Source organism: Odontesthes bonariensis, unplaced genomic scaffold (assembly GCF_027942865.1).
Source record: "Odontesthes bonariensis isolate fOdoBon6 unplaced genomic scaffold, fOdoBon6.hap1 scaffold_269, whole genome shotgun sequence".
NCBI classification, from domain to species: Eukaryota; Metazoa; Chordata; class Actinopteri; order Atheriniformes; family Atherinopsidae; genus Odontesthes; species Odontesthes bonariensis.
This window is the reverse complement of record NW_027457477.1, coordinates 1-25,887: the sequence shown is the minus strand read 5'-3', so window position 1 is coordinate 25,887 and position 25,887 is coordinate 1. Positions and strand designations below refer to the sequence as shown.

Genomic DNA, 25,887 nt, shown 5'->3' with positions numbered 1-25,887 from the left:
ACACTTAGATATCACAAAAGTACCTGGAGGATGGGTAGCCAGCTGAGAGCTGAGGAGCTTATAAAAACCATTCCCACACGGGACACAGTAGCAGGGGAGGCATTATCCATGTTGTGCACCTCAAACACCAACTTGCAGGATGGTGACATGACGATGCGGTCACCATTAGCCAGGGTCAGTGTTTTGTTATCATCCAGGACTGAGTTGAGGTTCTCGATCCATATTGCATCAACGGGACCATCCAGCACAATCCAGATGACTTCCCCTGAAGAGTAAACCCGTCGAAGCAATTAAATGTTTGAGTTCTCCGGCAGCCTCTGGCACTTTGTCAGTCACTAATGAGCCGCTGTCCCACTACTGGATCAAAAGTGGGCGAGCCAGTGTGTGCCAAGGACAACAGCATCTCCACTGTCATTCCCAGAACTTAAAAGGGGCCTGTTTTGGGGTCCCGTAGGAACAGGAGCCTGGGATTTGCCCCAGCTGCTACCCTCGGACCAGACAAGGCTAAGTGTAGTTCCGTATGCGGTGGTGTCAATCTGAAAGGTGGGATTACATGTCAGGGACGAGGTGCTTACGACCAAGGCACCATTTTGTTTTGTTGTGTTTTGGTTACAACGCACTGTGCAGTAAACCATACTGGCTGTCTCATGTGACGTCTCATATTTTAGCTCTAAATATGCATGAACTGGCATCTATAGCTTAAGAAAAGTGCTCAGCTTCTGAGCTGACATTTTCATTGTCTTGTTGAAGCTGGGCAGTAATATCGTGCAGATGCAGTATTTAGCATCACATTAAAATTGCAACAACCTTTATATTGTGTTATACTGAATGTAATATGATAAAAATGTCTAAAGTACAATACTATGTATTGCTTAGATATTATTTAATACAATACCGTTTTCATTTGGACAGTTTTATATTTTTTCTTAGGATCTCATCTGTATTAATCACAATCACTTTCTTAGCTTAGATGTTGACAAAATGTTGGAATTACCCTTCTTAGCTTTGAGTGACCTCCGCCACAGTGTGGAAAAGATTCCATCAGTCCAATCATTAGTTGCTGCATCCAGACGACCAAACATCTGTGGAGCAGTGATTGCTTTGGGGTTCATGCGCATCTCTCTGTGTGGGGTTCCACATTCACTCAGTGATCTCATAAGAACGTTGATAACCGAGGTCTTCCCGGCCCCACTTGGGCCTAAAGTCATCAGCCCATGGCGCACTCGAGAAGACTCATAAAGCTGACCCAGACAGCAACAGTGATATACCAGTAAGAAAAGTACTTTCCAAAAGCTAACTTTATAATAATTATGCTAAACAACAATTTTAAGGCACCTGAACAAGCTTGAGGTTCCACGGTGGGTGGTTAACGAGACCGGCAAGCTCAACTTGATTAGCAACAGCAGCTTGAAGTTCAGTATATGTGCTGTTGTCCTGCTGGATACCAGGGAACAGGTCATTGATAAGACTAAGGAAGAGGGGCTCATCCTCATCCACCTGAAACACACAGATGGATTGTTTTATTCACAGCACTGTATCCAGTGTACAGAGTATACTTTCACACCCACAATTCAATACAATTCAATATATCACAGCTGTTGGTAAGAACTAAGTTTGTGTGATACCAGTTTGGACAGATTCATGTCACGAAGCACTCTCATGACAGTGCTGGACTCAGTGTCATCAGGTCGAGCTCTTTTACACGCCCCAAGTGTTCTCAACACAGACAGGATGTTCCTTAGTCCAAAGTCATAGTGGACCTGTCAAATAGCAGAGGTTATATGTCAGTAGTTCAATAACCAAACAAAATAGGACTTATGAAATGCTAACAAGATTCTCACCTGTTTTGTGAGTTGCTCCTCACAAAGTTTGTAAAGAACAAAGAATTTCTGTGCTAAGTTAACATTCTCATTGAATCCACAACTGGCTAGTTTGACTCTCATTATAATCTGTCGGAGACAAAAGTGTAGAGGGATGTGTTAGGACCACAGCAAAAAGAAAAACGTTTCTCTCCACAGAAAGAAGCCTTGACCCACCTGCCTGTCTGGCACCATCATGGACACTGTCCTGAACTGCACTTTTAGATTTTCAGGAAGTTCCTGACGGCCTGCATATCCTGGATTCTAGATACAGAGGCATGACATATCTTTGTATATACTGTATATCTAATGTTTTCCATCTAGTTTCAAGGAGTTTCTTTTAATAGGACTGTGTGTTTCCATGTCTTACCATGGTGATAAACAGGCCGAACTCTGGATTCAAGTTCACGCAGTCTCCGTCCGTAAAAATGAAAGTGCTTCTGTGTTTCTTTCGTGATGTCAGAACAATTGAGATCTGCTGAGCAGCAACGGAAAGCACTGGCAGGTCGATTCTGTTGAACTCATCGAAGCAGCCCCAGGACCCTGACTGTGCAAGGCCTGGAAAATAAAAACACAATAGGACATCACATAAATGAAACTGTACACCACTGCTCGATGACTTGTTTCATTGCCTAATGTACCTTTATATATCCTGCCGAGTCCTCTGAAGTCCATTTGGTCCGAGCAGTTGAAGACCACAACGTACTTGCCAAGGCAACGACCCATGTCTTTGGTGGTTTCAGTCTTACCGGTGCCGGCTGGCCCAGCAGGAGCTCCTCCCATACTCATGCCCAGAGCCTGGGCCAGTGTGATATAACACCTTTGTAGAAAAAAAAAAATGTTCTTGAATGCAACATAGGAATTAAAACCTACAAGCAAAGTTGACTTATTACAGCAAGTTGCTTATAAAAATCAATTTTCTCTTTTCTTGCCTGTCAGTCAGAGGGGTGATGACCAGCCGATCAGTACAGCCTAAGAACTCGTTCTGATAGATGAAGTCGACATTAGTTATGGATACAATGACTTTGTCCAGATCCTCCTTGAAGTAAAATCTGCTCTGCTTCAGCCATTCAAAGTCGCTGATACATTTCACACGCTTCTTTACCTGCAAACAAAGCGGAGCTTAACTCAAGTGTTTTACAGAAAGAAAAGAACAGACATTTACTGAAGAAAAAAACCTTACCAGGTCATTAAAAATGTCACTCTGGTGCACATGAATTGTGACAAGTGTTTCATATTTGACTCTGTCGAATTTGCTCAGGTCACAGGTGGTTTGTTTAATGAGCATGCTGAGTAGGTTGTGAAACCTCTTTTTCGTAAGAGGCATGATCTCCTTCTTATCGGCAGCGATTCTTAGGGCCTCTTCAGAATCTCTTGTCCAAAGCATCTGGATTCCTAACAAGCCCACCTTAAAACAGACAAGGCAGAATAAAATGAATCTTGGGAACTCTATGAATATAGAAATCAATTATGATACCATCGTATCTCTCAAAACTACGGAAGCCCAGAGCGGACGTGGTACGTATAAACTTTTTTTTTGATGGTTTTCTCCAGATAACGAGATAATTATCTCGTTATCTGGAGAAAACGATTATTGTTTTCTGGAAATGATCGAAAACCATCAAACAAAAGTTTATACGTACCACGTCCGCTCTGGGCTTCCGTACAAAACTCCAAAGATATTCACACTTGTTATTTAAAAAACTTTTTTCCACAAAGGAGGAAAGTTGTGTCATAGATTTAGTACAAGACTGAAGCTGTGGAGAAAATCTATAACAAAAGCAAATATCACACAGTACAACCTGCTGGAGGTGCAAGCCATGGCGACCTGATAGATACTGGCTTGCATTAGAAATCAACCTGCTAAATGTATTTCCAAGCGGCCACAATGTTGTCTACTCACCTGTGCTTGATATTTGTCAAGGAAAGTGAGAAGGTCAAAGTCTTCATCGTTTATCTCTAGATCTGAAGCTCTGATGATGGAGTGTAAGGAGGCTTGCTGTTGCAGCAACAGCTCTCCAAGCCAGAGCTCCACAGCTCCCTGCGCCATGACACATTTGTCCAGCTGAAAGCAGAAATACACGTTTATCAAACTGCAATTATCAAAGATTTCTAAAAACCGAAGAATTGATACACCCAAGCAATGTTACAGATTAAACTACCAAAGATTAGAAATCTTTTTTTTTTTTTTTCCATTTACACGAACTGTAAAAGGGATTTACAGCCCCAATTTCAATATAGTCGGGACACTCTGTTGAAATTAGGTCAAAGAAAACATAAAATGTTGAAAGTGAGACATTTTACTGTTTAATGAAATATTTTGAACTTGATGGTAGCAAAATGTCTCAAATAAGTTGGGAAGGGATCTGCAATAGGCTGGAAAAGCAAGTGCTACTAAAAGGAAACAGCTGGAGGAACGTGTAGCAGCTGGATATGACTGGGTATTGGAAAAGCCCCTTAAAGTAGCAGGGAGCAGGGGCTCAGCAACCTGCAAAAAAACTATGTCAACAAATGTTGGAGCAATTTCAGAACACTGTTCCTCAAAGTAACACAATATTTCATTGTCTACTGCAGTGTTTTTCAAACCTGGTCCTCGGGGACCACTGCCCCGCATGTTTTAAAGGTTTCCTGCTCCAACACACCTGATTGAAATGATCAGCTCGTTATCAGGCAACTGCAGAGCTTGTACTGGTCTACAGTACAAAATATCATTCAAAGATTGATAGAATCTATCTATGTAGAATCTCTGTCGTCGTTGGGCCCTCAGGCAGCTCTGTATTACAAACTTTTTACAATAATTTTGTCATGGAAATCACTACATGTGCTCAGGAACACTTCCAGAAACCACTGTCTGTGAGAACAGCTTGCCTTGCCATGCACAAATGCAAGTAAGAAGCTCTATCATGCAAAGAAGAAACCTATGTGAATGCCATCCAGAAACGCTGCCATCTTCTCTGGACCATGGTTCATTTAGAGTGAACTGAGGAAAAGTGTAGAATTGTTTTGTCATTAGACAAATCAAAATTTAAAATTCTTTTTAGAAATCACAGACGCTGCGTCCTCCGGACAAAGAAGGAGTGGGACCATCCATGAGATTTGTAAATCACTGCATTCCGTTTTTAATTATACATTAAACAGTGGTCAAACCTTTTAGGAATTGGGGCTGTACAATGGAATATTTTTACATGTTGAGAAAACCAAAATGAATCAGTTAAACTCTTTAAAAGCACACGACATACCGGTAATTTCTCCCCTTCCTGTGAGAGAACGGCCAAAATCTTGTTATATTTCGTTGGATGAAACTCTGCTTCGTTGACATTGTCAAACACTCCAAGGAGATGAGACTGAAACACAATTGTATCAAAATTGACTTTTGTCAAGTGATAAAATGTCAACTTGAAAGTTATCCAAGTAAAACTTAAAGAGGTCATAGTGATTATTTGAATTTTCATTTTAAGACATCATGCAAACATTCAGATGTATGGCTGTAATTTATATTAATTACTTAACTGAATATATAAATAAATGAATTTAAAAATGATATATATCTATATATAGGTATATGTATATCCATATATTCATAGTGACAACAATGTTCAAACTCATTCTAACCTGAATTGTATGAGAGTCGCTGGCTTGTCCAAGGATTTCCAAAAGAGATGGATCGGATACAAAGAAGAATCTTGGAAAAAGGAGCCTCTTCTTCTCAAGGTAACTGTTAAATTAGAAATACGTAACATCAACACCCACTGCACTGGTATAACAACAATCTATTTAATTCTGCACATCTTATTTTTTGAGTCAATCTAAAGTATTTGGACTAATGTTGTTCGTAAAGAATTACCCCGCAAGAGATTTCTGACAGAGCTCTAGCTGTTTCTGAAGCTCGGGTAGGTGATGCCCTAACATTGGGTCACCCACACAGCAGTCCACCACTTTTGGCACCTTCTGAGCACGCTGCATGACCTTAATCCAGGACTTGTCGATATCTTGAAAGCGTTTTGCCTCCTGTAATAGAAAAAAAAAGGGCGGTTTGAATTTTACTTAAGGAAGCATTCTAAGGTGTAGTTTTCCTCAGGATAGAAAGCATGAACTGCACCTGTGGGAGGTCTTTGGCGATGTCACCCCCAACAAACACAGCTTCCAAGTAGATCCACAAGTTTTGCACAATAACCCACTGTTCAATGACTTCCGATGATGTTGAAAGATTGGAGAGCCAATCCTGGATCTCTGTTTTGTAGTATGCACTGTACCTGTACAAAGCAGATAAGGACACAAGCTACTTAAAACTTTAAAGGTGTTGTAAAATGCTGTTGGTAAATGTCAAATCTGTTAAGAACAAGATAAGTTTATTTCTACTTCTTCCTCTTTAACTAAGTGCGTACATTCACTTTAGTTTAACAGACTTTCATTATATTGTTCCGGAGTTCAAGGCTCCTTAGGAACTGATTTAATCAGTGGAATGTAAATCTGAAGCTGTTGTTAACTTGTATTACCTGTTGCTTAGCAGTGAGCCCAGTACCATCAAGCTATCCTCCAGGATGGTAAGAATCTCTGCTGTCTCTGCCCCCTTCAGCATTAGTTCTCCTCTATCCTTGAATGTCATCAAACTAAGGGTCTGACCAGACCACAAGTCTTTTACCTGTGACAATTTGGCCTCAATATCCTTCTCTTTTACAGCAGATATGGAGATGTCCTATGAATGAAGAAAGCCAGGCTAAGGAGGTTAGACACATACAAAAAGAAGAAATATTGTTGCTAGAACTGTGGAATTAAATGTATTCAAACTTCCAGCGAACCTCAATATCATCCTTGTACTTCAGCAAAGGGGCTTCCATGATGTTCTTCAGCATAAAGGTTTTGGACTCCACCTCAAATTGGTGTCCAGTTAAGTCTCCAATCCGGTCCCAGTGTCTCCGCATCATGGATTTGTTTGCCATCAATTCCAGCAGCGGGCACGACTCATTGAAATCATCAATGGTCCTCTTTAGGTCAAGGAAGGCTTGCCAGTCCTTTAGTGCTTTGGGCAGCTTCCGGCACCTACAAATAGAGATGATAAACAATATATCTATCACAGGAATACAAAAGAAATCAAAAATACAATGCTGGCACAAAGCAGGTTGTAATGGCTCAGAAATACTCCACCTATTCTGAAATTCCACAAGTTCTGCATTGATCTTTTCAATGTCCACGTCTGTCCACAGGATTTTATAGTACCCACTGATCTTACTCATCACTGTATCATACAGGCCGTAGAGTTTCCGAAGCAGCTCAAGCTCTTTTCTAAAAAAAAAAAAGGAAAAATCCTTAAAAGATATTACAATCTTTGTTAGTTAATATTAATGGAATTTTCATTGATGGCTCTGATAGAAAGCTTTGTCAGGATAGTAACAAACTTCTTCTGGTGTAGAAAGTTATTCTCCGTAACAGGTAAGCCGAGAAGTTGCTCCCCAGAAGTATATGTGGTGAAATTTCTCCACAGTTCATCAAATCTAGCCTGAGTAAAAAGAACATTTTTTGGCAATAAAATTAGATTCAGCAAACGAGAAGAAAACTGCCATGTTTATAAAACCAAAACCAAAATTCAAATTAAATGTAATTTCACATTTTTGTACTGCTGTTTCATGTAGTTTGTAGTCTTTTGATTTGAATTTCTTTTCAATTTGTCTTTATAAGTCTCTATCAAAATAGATAATCTTCCACTCAAAATAAAGCTAAAGGCTTTTCTTCTTCTTCCTCACATGTTTTAAGCGTAAAACATTAACTGGAATATAGAACGGTGAGAGTGAGCAGTAATGGTACCTGAAAGGCTTGCAGCTGCCTGCTGGCTACTTGTGGAGGAATTCCTTCAACCATTGGGCCTTCCTGAAATGCAGGATCATATGAGCTGATAAGAACGTCTACATTTTTCCAAACACCCATAGAAACAAGGTCATTCACAGATTACTTACAGAGTCGTATTCTTCCTTAAAAGAGTAAACATCCTTCTCGAAAACAGCAACACATTCCACAAGGTTTCGTTTGAACTTGGGCTGCATGCAAACCAGCTCATCTTGCACTGATCTCTGAGAAAATCCGAGTTCAAAATTCATTATCGAAGCTTTGTTACAGAGGAACACATCATGAAAAAAATCATTTAAAGAAAAAAGCCTGAATGTCTTGATAGTACTAACAGCTTTAGACTGAAGTTGTGTGAAGAGATGCCTCAGATTGTACACTCCTTCTGCTTCTCTTTTGGTCACTTCTGCTTCATTTTTGGTCAATATTTCAAAGGCTTCCTGTAAACAACATTATTTCATGTTTCTTATCAGTCTGCAATGTTTGCAACTGTAAAGGTCAAAGAGGGAGCTCTGCTTAAGGTACTGTATATGTCTAAAAAAATGAATGACCGTCCTAGTCATACCTCAATAGAAATTAATGTCATATCAGTCTGAATTTCAGCATCTCGAAGCTTTGACAGGGTGCCCATGGCATGACGCACATCTTCCAGATTAGAAACAGAATGCGATACTTGTACAAGGTATTTGTTGATGTGTAAACTGATGTTAATCATTTTCTTCTTGTAATCCTCCTTCAAGTATCTGCAGATCAGTTTCTTCCAGGCTTTGGTCTCAGCCATCAATGCCTTCTTTAATAAACCTAAAAAAAGGAAAGAGAAAGAATTTCCCATGTAAAGCTTGAATCACTCCTTTAAAACACCAAATTAAAAAAAAAAACTAGCAAAGGCTAACATGTGACGGTACAACCAATATCATGGGTTTTCCAATCAGCATTTACCCTGAAAAAGATTGTACACCCTCCTTCAGTTTTAAGGTTTAACAGATCATAATGGATAAATCCTCTGATCCTTACCAGGCCGTAGATACAGTGCCTTGTGAAAGTATTCGGCCCCCTTGAACATTTCAACCTTTTGCCACATTTCAGGCTTCAAACATAAAGATATAACATTTTATTTTTTTGTGAAGAATCAACAACAAGTGGGACACAATCGTGAAGTGGAATGAAATTTATTGGATGTGTCAAACTTTTTTAACAAATAAATAACTGAAAAGTGGGGCGTGCAATATTATTCGGCCCCTTTACTTTCAGTGCAGCAAACTCAGGCCACAGTTACACATAGCCGGGTATTTAGAGAAACGAATATTTCCCCCCCTCCGTTTTCAATAATAACATCGTGCACACAACATCGTTTTCAAAAAACTTGTCATTTACATCAACCCGCATAAAAGCGCGAATAAAGCCATGCAAGCCAATCAAAATCCTCAGAATCGAGGACTTTCCTCATGTGAAGGAGGAGGTAACGCGAGCAAATATCACAACAAAACTGAAGGCAATAAGAGGGAAATATAGACAGTCAGTGGATACTGGACGCAGGAGAGCCACGGAAAAGTGATGCTCCTCTATTTTGAACTGTGCGAGCAGGTTTGGGGTGGCAAATGCAATAAGGCCAGAATCGTTTGCACAAACGTAAAAATTAGTAGAACTTTAACATCATCCATGATAATCCTGATCAGTAGCCAAACAAACTGTAAACATAAGGCGCTCGCATGACGTTAAGCATTTTCTGGCGCATAATGTGACGTTTAAGAACCTAGAACGCCGTTTCTCCCAGTTGACACGGCAACACATAACCGGCGTTATCAGACATCTCCACTTTGGCCGGAGGTTTTAGAAATAATCGTTTTCTGTGATAAAAACGGGGTTTTGGTGTAAATGAGAGGCCAAACCGCAGGAAAATATCTGCGTCTTCCTATTGTGTAAACGGGGCCTCTCTCCAGAAGTTCAGTGAGGATCTCTGAATGATCCAATGTTGTCCCAAATGACTGATGATGATAAACAGAATCCACCTGTGTGTAATCAAGTCTCCGTAGAAATGCAGCTGCTCTGTGATAGTCTCAGGGTTCTGTTCAAAGCGCAGAGAGCATCATGAACAACAAGGAACACACCAGGCAGGTCCGAGATACTGTTGTGGAGAAGTTTAAAGCCGGATTTGGATACAAAAAGTAGGGATGGCCGGTGAAGCCTCATGAAGCTTCCACAGAGTTCATCTGATTGTGCCAGGAAATGAACCAAAGTTTCGGGGCTTTGAAACCACACAGAACAGTGGAATCTGGTGGTGCACCGCAAGTATCATCTGCTTCAACCAGCCTCATTGTCCTTGTTATACTTTAATATGTACAAAATAAAAAGCGTAAAAGAAAGAAAATTGTGATTTTATATGACAAGTGCTTGTGTTACATTGAAAGTGGCTAGTAGTTCTACTAGAACTACTAGCCACCGTACCTTGAAACCTTTATCTTCCACAATAGAAAATGGTTGCACATCCATAACAATCATATCCACCCACACAGAATCAAGCTTTTGCTTCCTTGACACTACAAAAATAAAATTCTGCATATCAAGAAAATAAACGCAGGGCAAACTTGTAAAATGCTGGATTCAAACTCATAACCTTTGGATGCAAAAGCCACTAAGCTAATCACTGAGCTATCAGTTAAGTGACTGCGTCAACCCACCATCTACATGATGTCTAGTTAAAGACATCATCCATAGCTAAGAATAATAGTACACTTTAGTTGTTTTAAATAATTCAGAAACACTTTGCGTAATTAACACACCTTTCTGTCAGAACACAGACAGAGAGGCGTTTGGTACACGGGACACAGCTGTGTAATAATGGCCGCAAGCGCTTTGTTTGTGATATGTGCTAAATAAACAAGTCCAAAATGAATGTATTGTCCTACATAACTTAGATTCTTAAATGTGCTGCCCCCTTATTTTAAGAAGAGAACTATATTAGCATGCATACCCATAATAATAATAAAGCTTATATTTACACTTGAAAAACAAAAACTAGCAAACATCTTACATCACACAATAGTATATTGTACAATAGTAGGGGTGGGCGGTATGGCCTAAAATGTATACCCCGGTAAAATTTGAGCCACTGACGGTATACGGTATATACCGCGGTATGGTACTTTTGTATATAAATTACAACAGAACAGTTTCTCAGTGGTTACCATAGCACCAAATAAACACTTTCAATCAGGATTTTTGCAGCAATATTAAATTAAATTTATTGTGCAAAACAGAAAACACAGGAAATATAAAAAATATATACGTTATATTTATATTTAAAAAACAAGAAAAGGTACATTTCCTCGAATAAACTCTGTGAGAGAAAAGCCGCTGCCTCTTGGATAACGGAACTTTCATAGGCGCCTTCCACTTATTCAACATGCTCAAATATGCGTCATGTTTCAGACACCCCATTTGTGCATGTTAAACTGCTTGTTAATACGATGAGTGTTTTATTACTTTCCATGTCTTCCAAAAGAGAAAATAATCAGGATTTTGAGGATGTTACCGTTACACACCAGCTGAGACGCAGGGTAGCAAAACATTATGGGCGTGAAAACGAAACTTAGAAAATCGGCTCGGCGCATGCGCAAAACCACAAAGTAGCAAATCTCGACAAGTAGGAGAAATCGACAGAACACCGGCTTTGACTCGTTTCATATTCCGGAGCATGGTTACCCCGCAGGTGGTAAAACAAATTACTCGTGTTACCTTGTCTTGCAATTACTGTCGCACGGCATATCCAAGCGGATGTTCAAAACTTTGCATTACTGCCATCTACAGGACTCATGAGCTATTGCGGTATAAGGTATGGCAAAAAAATCTCTACCGTTGGTGAAAAATACCGCATAAGGTATGATACCGTGCATACCGCCTACCCCTATACAATAGTATCACCTTATTAGGAGAAACCAAGGTGAAGTGATCCCAAGCCACAAAACGTTTCTTGCCAGAAGCCATGGAAAAGAGCAATGAATTGAATTCAATTCTGACAGGGCAACAGAACTGGTTGGGAAACCAGTTTGGGATTCATTCTCCTTTTATAGAGAATAGCGCGCCCAAGTGTTCAAACGATGAGAGACCTCTGAACCGTGGTTCCACCAAACAATGCATTCGGCGCTTCGGACGTCATCAATCACGTGATTAGCGCCATTTCATACACGCCCCGGAACATTGTGCCGAACCACTTTGCTTCACGAAGATGAAACGAGCGCCGAAGCGTCCGTGTCAAACGAGCCATCCCTAACAAAAAGATTTCCCAAGCTTCCCAAGGAGCACTGTGCAAGCAATCATACTGAAATGAAAGGAGTATCAGACCACTGCAAATCTACCAAGACCCGGCCGTCCCTCCAAACTTTCATCTGGAACAAGGAGAAGACTGATCAGAGATGCAGCCAAGAGGCCCATGATCACTCTGGATGAACTGCAGAGATCTACAGCTGAGGTGGGAGAGTCTGTCCATAGGACAACAATCACACGTACACTGCACAAATCTGGCCTTTATGGAAGAGTGGTAAGAAGAAAGCCATTTCACAAAGATATCCATAAAAAGTGTTGTTTAAAGTTTGCCACAAGCCACCTGGGAGACACACCAAACATGTGGAAGAAGGTGCTCTGGTCAGATGAAACCAAAATCCAACTGTTTGGCCACAATGCAAAACGATATGTTTGGCGTAAAAGCAACACAGCTCATCACCCTGAACACACCATCCCCACTGTCAAACATGGTGGTGGCAGCATCATGGTTTGGGCCGGCTTTTTGTCAGCAGGGACAGGGAGGATGGTCAAAATTGATGGGAAGATGGATGGGGCCAAATACAGGACCATTCTGGAAGAAAACCTGTTGGAGTTTGCAAGAGACCTGAGACTGGGACGGAGATTTATCTTCCAACAAGACAATGATCCAAAACATAAAGCCAAATCTACAATGGAATGGTTCACAAATAAACGTATCTAGGTGTTGGAATGGCCAAGTCAAAGTCCAGACCTGAATCCAATCGAGAATCTGTGGAAAGAGCTGAAGACTGCTGTTCACAAACGCTCTCCATCCAACCTCACTGAGTTCGAGCTGTTTTGCAAGGAAGAATGGGCAAGAATTTCAGTCTCTCAATGTGCAAAACTGATAGAGACATACCCCAAGCAACTTGCAGCTGTAATTGCAGCTAAAGGCGGTGCAGTTTTTTATTTGTTAAAAACGTTTGACACATTGAAATTAGTTTCATTCCACTTCACGATTGTGTCCCACTTGTTGTTTTCTTCACAAAAAAAATACATTTTCTATCTTTGTGTGAAGCCTGAAATGTGGCAAAAGGTTGAAAAGTTCAAGGGACCGAATACTTTCGCAAGGCAGCATAGAAGTAAAAAAGAAAAAAAAAAACAACAGCTTACCTGTTGAAAGTTCAGTAGACCCAAAAACAATCTCAGGCTTGATAGCATCAATGTCTTGCTCAACTGAGTCGTAGTACTGGATTTCAGATTTAATCTGAATCAGGGATGGATTGCTACCCATAAATTCCTGTAAAAAAAAAAAAATGAAGACAATTAAACCGTTATCATTATAGGGGAAAAAACAGCCAACATGTCTTCTAGGGAAAACAAACCTGGACTTTGAGGTTCCTGTCCACATTCCAAATCACCCTGAAAGGATCGAAATGCTTCAAAATGTCACTTGCTTGTTCCTTCTGGGAGCTGATTGCAGTTTTCAGATCGACCACAACTTTTTTAATGTCCCTGTGTTCAAAAACACTCTGGAAGAAATTGTTGCCTTTTGTGATGAAAATAGGACAAAAAAAAGGGAAAATAAATTAATTTAAACACAGTTTTAACCAAACGTTGATCTTGACAATTTCATGAACAAAACCAATCCTGTTCAAATGATTGTTTTACTTATCAGACACCTGATTGTCAGATGAAAACAGTAAGCTATTTTGACAATGTCTGTTGTGGGATTTCATTTTTAAAGCAGTATTTGTGCAGCCATTGTATTGTTAAAAGTTACATTTTACGCAGGATAACAGCTTTTTGGGGGATTTAGGTTGCTTGTTGACTGCTGATAAGCTGCATCTTTATACGGTCATTTTCTGGTGGAAACTATAGCAATTGACCTTGTTATCCCATGGAAAGTAGTTTTGTTATCCTCAGATAAAAGTAGAATAAACTCATGATCTCGTGATAATGTCGTCACAATAACTAATTGCAGCCAAGGCCCCTCGCTCCTGTTTACACACACAAGTCAGTGCACTTGAAACATCTTCACAGACTTCTGCATGCTCGTATCTAACAACTTAAAAAATGTATGATATTAAAACTAATATAATACATGAAAGTTTAAATGAAATAATCCTAATTATAACTGATCAAATGACAATTTATGGGAGATCCCCATTTGCGGACTTGTTTTATCAGGTGTCTGCTGTCATGTATGTGCATGCTGACAGTTAGTAACCTTTGTTCTGTGTGTCATCTTGACTGTACTCCTTCTGCCAAGCAACACCCTTGCTAACCTCCAACACACAGTCAACAAGTTGATTTATGGCCTGTTGGATCTCATCTACATTGGGAATCATTACCTGAGGACAAATATCAGACATAGTAGCAACATTGTAGTGCTTGACAAGACAGGCAAAGAATTAAAGATAATGTATTTCCCCTGACCATAAACCATTGTAGCGAATGAAAATCATCCAACCATGAGTAGAAAGAAAAAAATAACTCACCATATTGGGTTTGTCCAGTTGGGCTTCAGACTGAATCAGTGGGACCACCTTCGGCTTAATCTTTGCCCTCTGGTAAGTGCTAAAATACACATTTATTGATTTTACTCTTTCAGAGGTTATTTCCTTTCTTTGTGATACTGTTCTTCTTATTTAAACCCAGAAATACTCACTTGGTGCCACAAATTCTCCTTTTAAGGATCTCCAGGGATAACTTGGTGCTTTTGACAAGTGCATCGAATACCTTTGTACTGAAGAGTTCATAAAGCTTCTTAAACTCCTGAAATGAGGATTTTTTATTTGAGGCATTAATGCCTGTGTTGGCACACAACAGTTTATAGAAAAGACATGTTTTGCAGTTGGTATCCAATCATACCTTTTCGAACTTGATCTGTTTATCTTTCAATGGACCCTCTAAAAGCCTCTTGCTCTCTCTTGAGAAGGTCACACTCCTCCCTGAAATTTATATATATATGTATAAAAAAAGCTGAGATGCTAATTATACGAAAAGAAAAGTCATTTACATTTGTGCTACACACCTTGAACAGGTTCCTCCACAATCTTGGTGCCTTTTGGTTCATAAATAGCACTTAACACATTACCCAACTCCATAACAGCTCCTTTAACATAACTGCATTTGTAATCCAGTGTCTTTGCCCACTCCTTACAACGGTTCTGAAAAACAAAAGAGGAATAGTTGCACTACGAGCGTTTCAATGAAACAGAATTCAGAGTTCATTGGAAAACTCAAAAGTTTACTCAAACCACGACATCGAGCCTTTGCTCTTTGACAAAGTAATGATTGTTTCAAACTCACGTAATGGATGAAAAACACTTTAACTTCCCTTAATGGATATGGAGAATAAAAATAAGATGGTCATGCCTTATTGTGGTCAACCAGCTGCTGCAGCAAAGATGCACGGCCTTCTGGGAGCTCTATCAGAACAGTCTCAGACATGTCTTTGAGGACATCATCAATTTGTATCTTACAAATATCCTGCACCTGAAAAAGAAAGTGGCATCTAGAAGCGTGGCTTTTGTCCAAGAGAGCTGTCACACCAACCCAAACATATCTGAACAATGTGACATTTAACCTGATGTTGATACTTTTCAGTATCAGTAGAATTTTTATTCATCAACAAACCTTTTTTACAAGATTTTGGAGCTCAGACAGAGCAGTTTCAACATTTTGAAAGAACTTGTCCAGGAGGAGGGAAGACCAGGTCAGCAGCACCGAACCGTGTCGAAGTGCAGATTCCACCTGGACATTTTAAGGATGTAGAATTACAATCAAAAGCTCTTCAGGACACGTCTGCTCGAGACATTTCTCAAATCGGCAAAACCCCTTCCCACTGCCTACAGCAGGGTTCACATTCATCAAGTAACAATGTCCCACTAAAGAAGACGGACCACCTGCCGTACACACGGTATGAAAAGCTTACGTTTTTTATTTTTGAAGCCATCAAACTGTTGAAGTCTGCGGGTATGCTCTCACAAGTGGATTCAAAATCTTCCAGAATGGTCTATAAAAAGGCATACAGGTCAAATTCTCTTAAGTTAAACAATCCCGTAAAAAAAATGTAAATCCCGGTTTACCTTTAGTCTGAGGTGATGGGCATTTATTTTGCTTTCCATCTTGATAAGAAGCGAAGCCTGCGTTGGAACCTTATGCCCCATTTTCAACAAACACTTGAATGACTTCGGTTATTTTAGGGTCAAAGTTGACGACTAATTTTCCAGTATTTGGGTGGCGAACCAGCAGGGTAATGTTCAAGACTGTTATACGGAACAGAGAAAGCTCGTTTTAACAGTGTGCAATAATGGAATCGACAGGGGCTGTTTTCTGCCATTAGTGTCAAATTATGACATCAGAACAAGAGAACCAACCGTGATCTAGTTTGGAAACTTTCTCCATCCACGTTTCGTGTTGAAGAAGCTCAAAGTCGACCAACATAGCTGCAGTCCCATTGTACATTCTGACCACATCTTGTCCCACGGGACTACATAGGATGTCCGAGTTTTCCTGCAAAGGAAGGGAGATTTGATCGTCGTTAAAATGTCACTGTGAAGTATAACTGTAAAGTTGTTTTGCTGATAGAAACTGTGTCTCACTTTCATGTACAATATTGGCTCCTCTATCTTCTTATAGAGGTGTCTGACCCAACCAATCCTGCCAGCCACTGGTGGCATATTTCTGGATAATGGAATGTCATCCTTCTGATTGTCAAAGACCTGCAATTGAAGTTTACAAAACATACTGAAATCATTAACAGTTTTCTTCCATTTTCAATTCAAAATGTTTCACTCATCTGAAGATTTCTTTCAGCTTAATACGTTTAATAAGGTTTATTGTTTGGTATCTAAGCCCAAGCAAACTGAATACCTTTTTCACAAACTCCACCTCTGAAGCAAAGTGCTGAAGAATAACACCCAAAATGTTGGAAATGTGAGTTGCAAGACAGGGAAGGTTCAGCTTCTGAAAACTATCAAAACAAATTTCATAGATTGCTTATATTTTTTCCTTTTAATGCCACAGTTAGAATAGAGTCTTCATGTCATACTTCCAAATTCTGCAAATTGTACTGACCGCTGTAGCAGGCAAAGAGCTTGCTGAGATGAGATGATGTTTGAGAAGTACGAACACATAAATGCCTGGAGCTGACTCTGTGGAAAAGGACAAGATTGTGGGGATACTCTGAGAATACAACGTCAATATTATTTTCTTTTTTCAGCTTCAAGCTGTGTCGATACAAGCAGTAGATCCTCATTCCTCAGAGATTCTACAATCTTACTAGTCCTTTTTTCTGTTCCTAAACGTGTAATTCTTTTAAGTGTGGCCATGTGTGAATGCAACGGCTGTTTGGAGTAAATGAGTGTTGCTGTGATGTTGCACGTATGAACCTGTTCCCAACTTTCACTAAAGATCTTCATCTGGTTGAGGCTTCCTGAAAAAATGAGCTTGAACCAACATTTGGGTACAAGCTGTAGATTACACTTACCTCAATGTGGCTCATTTGAGCCATGAACTTCACAAAATCAGTTTCAAATTCAGTCGTCCTCGGGGACAACATGTCATACTTCTTCCTTTTCAGATTCATGGACACAGTGTGGAATTGTCTGGCTGATTTCTCAATGCCTTCAATGTTTGACTTTTCAAGAGATTCAAATGTCTTGAACACTGTGATTATTTTCTTGATCTACAAAAGACAATATTCGTCGTCACATTGCAAGGCCTTATGATAGAAGTGGGATGGAGATTTAAGAGAATGAACAAAGACAACACCTTTTCAAGTTGCTTGCAGAAGCTCTCAAACTTGCAAAAAATCTGCATCTCTGAAACCTCAAGGAATGTTTTCCCAGTTTCTTCCATTACTTGTACCTTTTTTTTCTGGAAACAGGTCTGATACTCCTGATATAAGCATGTACAGACCTGCCAAAGATAAAAGAAACATGATGACAGCTACAGTCTACTGATGTCAAAATGTGTAATCTTAAGCCTTGGTAATAATAACCCAAATGTTTAGTAATATCAGCTTCAGTCACCTGCATTTTTCTGATGAGTTTTTCAGCATCTTGATCCCATATAAGACAACTGCCATCGTCAGTAATGTAGGATCTGCATGCTGTGACCATCTGATTTGTGATCTGGAAAAGTGGTCAGTTGTGTGGCTACAGTTTTACAAAGGGAGCTGGATCCTTGCACTGCGTCTTCTCATGAAAGTTACGTTTTCCGGTGACAACTTAAATATTTCAGAAACTGAACACACTTCACTTACTTTGACAAGCAGCGCAGACATCTTTTCGCTTGTATTGTAATATAGTGAAACACGGTAAATCATGTGAATGGCACTGATGACCTTCGGCACATTTTCTGTCATGGAAACCTGAAATCACATTTCAGGATTTAGGAGGGTCAATGAAGATGAATTATCATCTATTTCTACACTTAAGTTTGCCAAACTTCCAAACTTTTTACTAATTCTTTGTTAAAAAAAATGTATATAAGTTGTCTAAATAATGGCTGCCTGGATAGTACAAAACAATGTAATAAGGACATATTAATTCAGTGTTACCAAACACAAACTATTCATTAGAATCAAACTGTTAAATGTACATACGGGGTCACTGTTGTACAGAGGATGTAAGACTTTCTCAAGTGTTGACAAGAATTTGAAATTGTCTTTTGCCTCATTGACACGATATGTTATCCTCGTGTCGAGATCCCGCCACACCTGCACGGGTACAAGACTGCGTTAATAGGAATCCATTGATTGATTTAATAAATCTAGTCATTCACAAATGATCTTAGCATAGGATTTTATCAGAATACATGAAATAATTCAGGACTAGGCTCAGATGTGACACCAACACTTTCCAGTGAAATGAAACAGTGCCTACTCAGCATCATCTTAATGCAGAACGGCTACATACTGTACTGTGTTAACAAATAATCATTTCCAAAAACTATTTTTTTCATACATCTGTGAAGATCACCTACATGCAGTGAACACTGAATCCATGATCATTGCAAGCTATCCAACGTCGATATCTTCTACATTGCAATTTTCAGGCATTTGTCATGATTTATGTATCACAGACTGTTTTTAATTTCTCTTTACATGCAGCAAACCTTAACTACATACACTAAAACTGATACAAAGTGAAAATGTTCAATAGCTTTGGTATTACTCTGTGTACATTGAACACTTGTGTCAGTACCTTCATTATTTTGGAATGGTTGAGATGGAGCACCATCACCACCGCCTTACACTCTGGGCTTTTGATGTGATCGATGATAGAGTTGTACTGTAAAGACATTCGTTTCCAGTGTTCTAACTCACTCAGTGGTCCGGCAGAATCATCCTCTTTCCTCAACAAATCACTCTCCATCAGGACCTGATGACAATGGATACATCACCAACATCACCATTAAGCTTTGCTGTCTGAGCAATCCTATCATATTCCCAATCTTCCATAACTATCTGATCCATCTTGGCCTGATGTCACCATCTCTAACCAATGAGCTTTGTGCCTATCACAGTCATCGCAAATTCATTTTTAGCATTTAACAGCACAAATTAAGGTTGTTGGATCAAATATAATCTCTGAAATCTACCAACCTGCTCGATTTGTTTGCACCATTGCATCAGAATTTCTTCCAGCCGTTGCACCATGTCAAAGTTGGCAGCCGCAGCTTTCATATCATCCAGACAGGCCAGTTTAGACAAGTCAATATCTGTGACTGTTTTCAGATGAACGACGCTCTCATTGCTCCTCTGGATATCTGAAGTATATATAAGACAAAGTACAAAATCATCAGTACTGGTTACAAACCATCTTTTGGTTACAGTATTGCTTGTTATTGTGTACTTCAACATAAGATGGTTTTAAATCAGTTGAGTAAGATTTGCCCGAGAGATGGAGCTTAAAGTTACAATCTTTCTAAAGAGCCACCCTCCAATAACTTATTCACATTCAGTTGGCAATAAATGTGAAACATTCTTACCATCTAAAGAGTTCAAAAAATGTTTAAAGGAATAGAAGAAGTTCTTTTTAAGTTTTGCTCCATGTCTAGACTTGTCTACAGCTCCCCAGTTCTGTCCTGTAGTAAGGGCTGGAAGCAGTGCATCGTAGGAATCCCTTATTCCTTTCAGGAGGCCATCCCTGGCATCAATCATTGAGAAAAAGATTTCCTGCAAGGCATCAAGAAAAGACAACCCATCACTTAATGAAATCCGAAGCAGAAAACATTTCAACTGTGAGGGAGAAACATGATTTGGTTTGAGATGTTAGGGTTCTCATGAAAATGTGCTCTTGCTTCGAACTACTGACTGACATTACATCAGCTGTGCCAAACTTTGGTACCTGATAATGCATCTGGTTGAGATAGCAGAGTACACAAATATAGAGAGCGTGATTTCTGTAAATCACGTAAAGAACATAAACCACTTCATTTGAAAAAATAACAAGCAATCAGCTCTGTAAATTCATATGAATTGACCCCACAGAGGTTGAAAAAAGAAACGTTCAGATTATAAACCAGCGGCCAAAACGCACAGCAGCTCACACCTCACATCTGGGCAACAGGAAAAACCAGAGCAGACTAAAAATGAATGTAAACGTGTCAGTCCAAGGGAATGAAATCAAACTTCTCAAAGCCAGACTAATATACGCAGATAATGCAGTTGGGAGTCGAATCCATCCTGCATGTATACACTCAACTAGACTTAATATATTCTCAGCGCTTCACAGATCTTATCCAGGAAAAAGGTAGAGAAGAGGAGGGCAACAAAAAAGAAGAATCACAAGGAGATGCATGCATTTGTAAAAACAAGTAGACCGTCCACATCAAAGTCCGCCATCTTTTTACATAAGACGCCCCCTCCCACGCTCAAGACGAGAAACAAGTTTGAAGCCAACACAGCACACCATGTCGGTGAGTCGTTACTCTGTAAACGGTGTTTCCGTAGATCAAAGGCTCCTCAGTAAACAGCCATTTTTTGTACGGTGGGGTGTTTGTCTGTGGAGGTTTTACTGCTCGCGTTAGTTTAACATAGTCATCAAATAACGTTGTGGAGCACATAACATTAGCTAACTGCTAATAATGCATTAAACTCCTAACATAACCTTAGTAAAGTAAAATATGTTTGGTTTTAATCCTTAGGTTAAAAAGACCAACAAATGAATAACTTTAAAGGGGAACTCCGGGGCATTTGAAGCGTGTTTCCATTGCTAGAGTTTGTCAAATAATGATAGTATGACACAGAGAGGTGCGTATCTGCGCTCCCTGTGTGGAGATTGCTCTGTCCGCACAGCATGTCATGCGAGGCTAATACGTGGTGGCTAAGGGGCAAGCGCTAACCCTTCCACGTAAAACAACAACTTGCACACTGCAGAAACGTCACACCTCTTTATAACCCATCCGACAATAAAGTCACAAGCCTTACCATCAAAACCATATGCATGGTTCTCACATTACTGGCATGGGGACGTTACAAAAAAACTTTATAAACAGCATGTAACTCACCGGCTGGTTGTAGGCTCGCGCATGTGAAAGCCCAAAAGAGTCGATGGAGAATAATCCCATATACAAAACAATTATATTCTCTAGAAAAACTGCGTTCAAGTATTTAAAACATTACAACAATATTACTGGGCATGTATTGTTGTAATGTTTTAAATACTTGAACGCAGTTTTTCTAGAGAATATAATTGTTTTGTATATGGGATTATCCTCCATCGACTCTTCTGGGCTTTCACATGCGCGAGCCTACAACCAGCCGGTGAGTTACATGCTGTTTATACAGTTGTTTTGTAACCTCCCCATGCCAGTAATGTGAGAACCATGCATATGGTTTTGATGGTAAGGCTTGTGACTTTATTGTCGGATGGGTTATAAAGAGGTGTGACGTTTCTGCAGTGTGCAAGTTGTTGTTTTACGTGGAAGGGTTAGCGCTTGCCCCTTAGCCACCACGTATTAGCCTCGCATGACATGCTGTGCGGACAGAGCAATCTCCACACAGGGAGCGCAGATACGCACCTCTCTGTGTCATACTATCATTATTTGACAACCTCTAGCAATGGAAACACGCTTCAAATGCCCCGGAGTTCCCCTTTAAGAACATTGTGCATTATCAAAGATCACTTCGCCATCCTAAATGGCTTGTGTATAAACAGTGTTTATTAGTGAATTAACTTTTTTATTAGAGATTCTCTTTGTATGACAATAACTGGACGTGACAGCTGTAACAATGTTATTATTGTGATGTAATACGTTGCTACACACACTGCCATGAGGTGAGCTGCTCAGGGAGGGAACCCGGAGGTTTAAGGAAGATGCTAAGCTAAGACGTAGCTGTGCCATTTTTATCTTTTGTCTTGTTCAATAAAGTTTCCAGAAGCAAGGGTAACACTTTAATCATCAAGTTTGTATAGAGTAGTGATAAAGAATAAGCTGAAACAAAAGCTTTTCTATAAAGTGATTACATCTTTTGATATGACACATAACACAAGAATAAATACTTAACAATTACTGAGACACGCCACCTTTGACCTTACCTCGTGTATGTTTTCTGGGTTCACAGGAATGTCCACTCTGGTCCGTGTGAAGGAGCAGCAGATCCCTGTGAGGCACGTTTTTGCTAAATTGGCTAAAAACAGCCTCATTGCTTTGCCCCCTTTGCTTGGTCCAGGATATACGCGCCCACATTCTGAAATCAAATCCAAATGGTTTTGTAAGAGATGAAAAAACATTCCGGTTCATAATGTTGTGTGGAATATCTGGGTCTTTATCATGCAAGATAATCAATCAAATTTGATTAGAAGACTTTCCCTAAAATTGTATCATCTATCGGTATTTCAGTTTTTCGAAAATAGGACGTTTTTCCTATTTTACTTCAAAAAAAATACTAGTATATAAAACCCGGCATAACAGCTGTCAAACGGAAAAAATTTCAATTAAAATAAGCATGGACAGTCTTTCCAATTGAAGACTTTCCAGATTTCTTCATACCTATTCCTGGGACTTCGGACTCCTGATACACAAACGAAATGGTTTTGCTGCCCCCCGAGGCGAAGAAATGATCAAAAGCGAGCAGCTAGTCAGCAAGAAAAAAGGAAGAACACAAAAACATTATTAATCATTGCATCATATTACGATGCAAGTATAAAACAACCAAAAACAAAACATAACCTTGGAACGAAACGTTTAGAAAGCATCACACCAAACTGAAGAAAAAGCCACAAAAATAACGCGTTATGAATCAATCCCACAAAACCTCAGCTGATCACCTGACTTCTGATTTGTGTTGGTGAGATATTTCTGCTTTTGATAGCATTAGTACCAGTTTGGAGTCACACTGAGGAGGAACTTACTGAAGGAGAATCCAAAACAAATTCCTCCACCTCTGTTGGTGCCAAAGACAGCCGGTCAGCCAGGATGTCAATCATGTACTTGTGTGCAGGGGTGAGCAGCTTTTTCCTCTCTTCTCTTGCCTGCTTATGTTTGGCCTGAAGGAAGACAAGAGTCGTAAATAGTGTAGAAGTGTATTTGCTCTACGTAACTAGAGCTGTATCTCAACGAATAAGCTGAATCAAATGGGCTGCTTTAATTCTAAAAAGAAACAACTGAAACTTACCTGAGACACACACTTGTTTGCTTTTGGATTGGGTGTGTCCATCATAACGATGTCTGGAAGGGAGAATCACCCCTTAAGCCGTAATACTCAACGGTTCCCTTTATTCCCTCTGAGAAAACACTATTAGCCACTAATGTTGTTGATTTATCAACTTTTTCCTGTAATTCAGTAAATAAAATGCATACAGTGACATCAACAGTCTCCTCAGTTCCTAAGCGCTGGATGTGCAACATCTGATCCATGTTTCAAACATTTTTAAAAGTAATTCCTTCAAATTCAAAGGAGCAGGTAATTACAAAAAAATGTTTTTTATTGTGTTTCTATATTATTTAAACTTACTTTGGTGAGGTTCCTGATCAATTTGAGCATGAATAAACGCTAATTATTTTTATTTCTAGCTGATAAGGTATGTTAGCTCAACCGTTACGTCTCAGTTTATGTTGTTTGTTCATTCACTTTTTCAAGTTTGATATTCTGCTCTTACCGAAACTTTATCATCCGACGTATTTGTAGCTTCCAATGTTCAGCTTTTCTTCTTGTGTCGTTTCTGAGTTTCTGAATTATTGGACCATGGAAATATTTTTCTCCAGCCGTTGAGAACTGCTACTGATTCCAAACGTTTATTTAACCGTTTTTTTGGTTTTGTTTTTTTTAACTTCCTTTTAAACGTTGAGATGTCACGACCGTTGGCGCGTGGATGACGTAGGACTGTTGGATGAGCTAACGTTTTAATAATTAGCTCTCACACTCTGTTTTTAATGGGTTGCTTAAGAATTACAAGTATATGTCCAAGATTTTTTTTTTTTCCTGAGCCATTACCCAAATTTTGTTCACAGTAAAGTTTTGTTTTGATTGTCAAGAGCTACCACACGCAGTGTGGTGTACAGTAATGGGACAAAAACATTTATTTGAATGTCAGCTGATGAAATTTTTATTGTCACAGTCAAAACAATAAATAGATAAATGTGATGATAAAGAATGAATAAAGGGTTGTTTTAAGTTAAAGTTGTAGACAAGAATGACCTCTAGTATCTGTCATTATGGCTGTGAACCTGAAGAACCCTCTGGCTGAAGTCCTTCCATTGTCAGTGTAAAGCAGGGGTAGGCAATTAGTGGCCCGCCATCAATTATATCTGGCCCGCAAGATGGAATTTTTGAAATATGATTTTTGAAAGATATTTTTCAAACCTCATGTTTTATCGCCTGTTTCATGAGAGATGCCAGGAGATGCAACATTCAGCCTAATAACAGTGTATCGAAGAAAAAAATGTTTTAAATTAAAAAAAATGAAATGCATTTATGTAAATCCACAATAGAAAAACATGGCCATGGCCCGTAATACCATTGTCAGAAAAAAATTGGCCCAGGTCCAAACTTAATTGCCGACCCCTGGTGTAAAGTGTGTGTATTTATTGGACGGGGGGGGGGGGGGGGGGGGCGCAACTAGTGCATAGCCTTTGAGGACAAAGAGATACATATTTCTAGGTACCAAACTCGACAAAATGTCTTCCGTCACAATTTGACCTTCTCCTTACACAGGCCTGTGACAGGCCAAGTTTTAAGAGGTATTATCAAATCCCACATAGCCTGTCCCTTATTCTTGAATGGATAGACTCTATGGTTTAGCGCAACTGCTCTGCAGAAAAATCAACAACAACTTTGTAGTCTTGTTTCAAAATAGACATAAGAATCAGCACCCTCAAAGCAGCGTTCCCAGAGCCTTCATACTCTTAAGGCTGTTCAAGGGCACACAGCCTCGTGTCTTTTGGTCATATTCCCATCCACACAACCAGCAACCTCAAACTGAAAGTTATTTTGATGTGAAAAATAATTCTAAAATCAATCTTTAATGAGCTTTCGGTCTTGATAAAAATGATGGTGCACTTGCACTCAGTGTACATTGAAAGATAGCCCATATTAAAGCTTTGTGTGTTGTTTCATTCACTTGAGGATTTACTAAGTTGATTCAGTGTCACAAAAGGTTGTGTGTAACTGTTGTTGGAATCTATGGCCAGGAGGGGGGAGCAGAGAGCAGAAAAGCAAGACTGAGATATACAAGGAACTGACTCTGGAAGACAAGAAGAACATGAAAACAAAAACAAATAAGCATAAAACAAAGACAAACTTAACAAAACCTAACACAGAACTTGCTTGTTTGCTTGGGCACATCTATTCAAATAGTTGAGTCATTCTGCTGAGTGTATTTATACAGTGGCAGTATACAAAAATGAATTTCTAATTTTCAGTGAGTATGACTCTCAGTGACTATTGTGTTGCCTGCAATATGAGGAGAGAGAGCCTACAAATACTGAATAA

General features: G+C 39.5%; 1 pseudogene; it reads right to left on the bottom strand.

The window, feature by feature from the left end:
* Positions 1–23: 23 nt before the first annotated feature.
* Positions 24–23,613, bottom strand: LOC142376384 (dynein axonemal heavy chain 8-like; annotated as a pseudogene).
* Between the last annotated feature and the right edge of the window lie 2,274 nt (positions 23,614–25,887).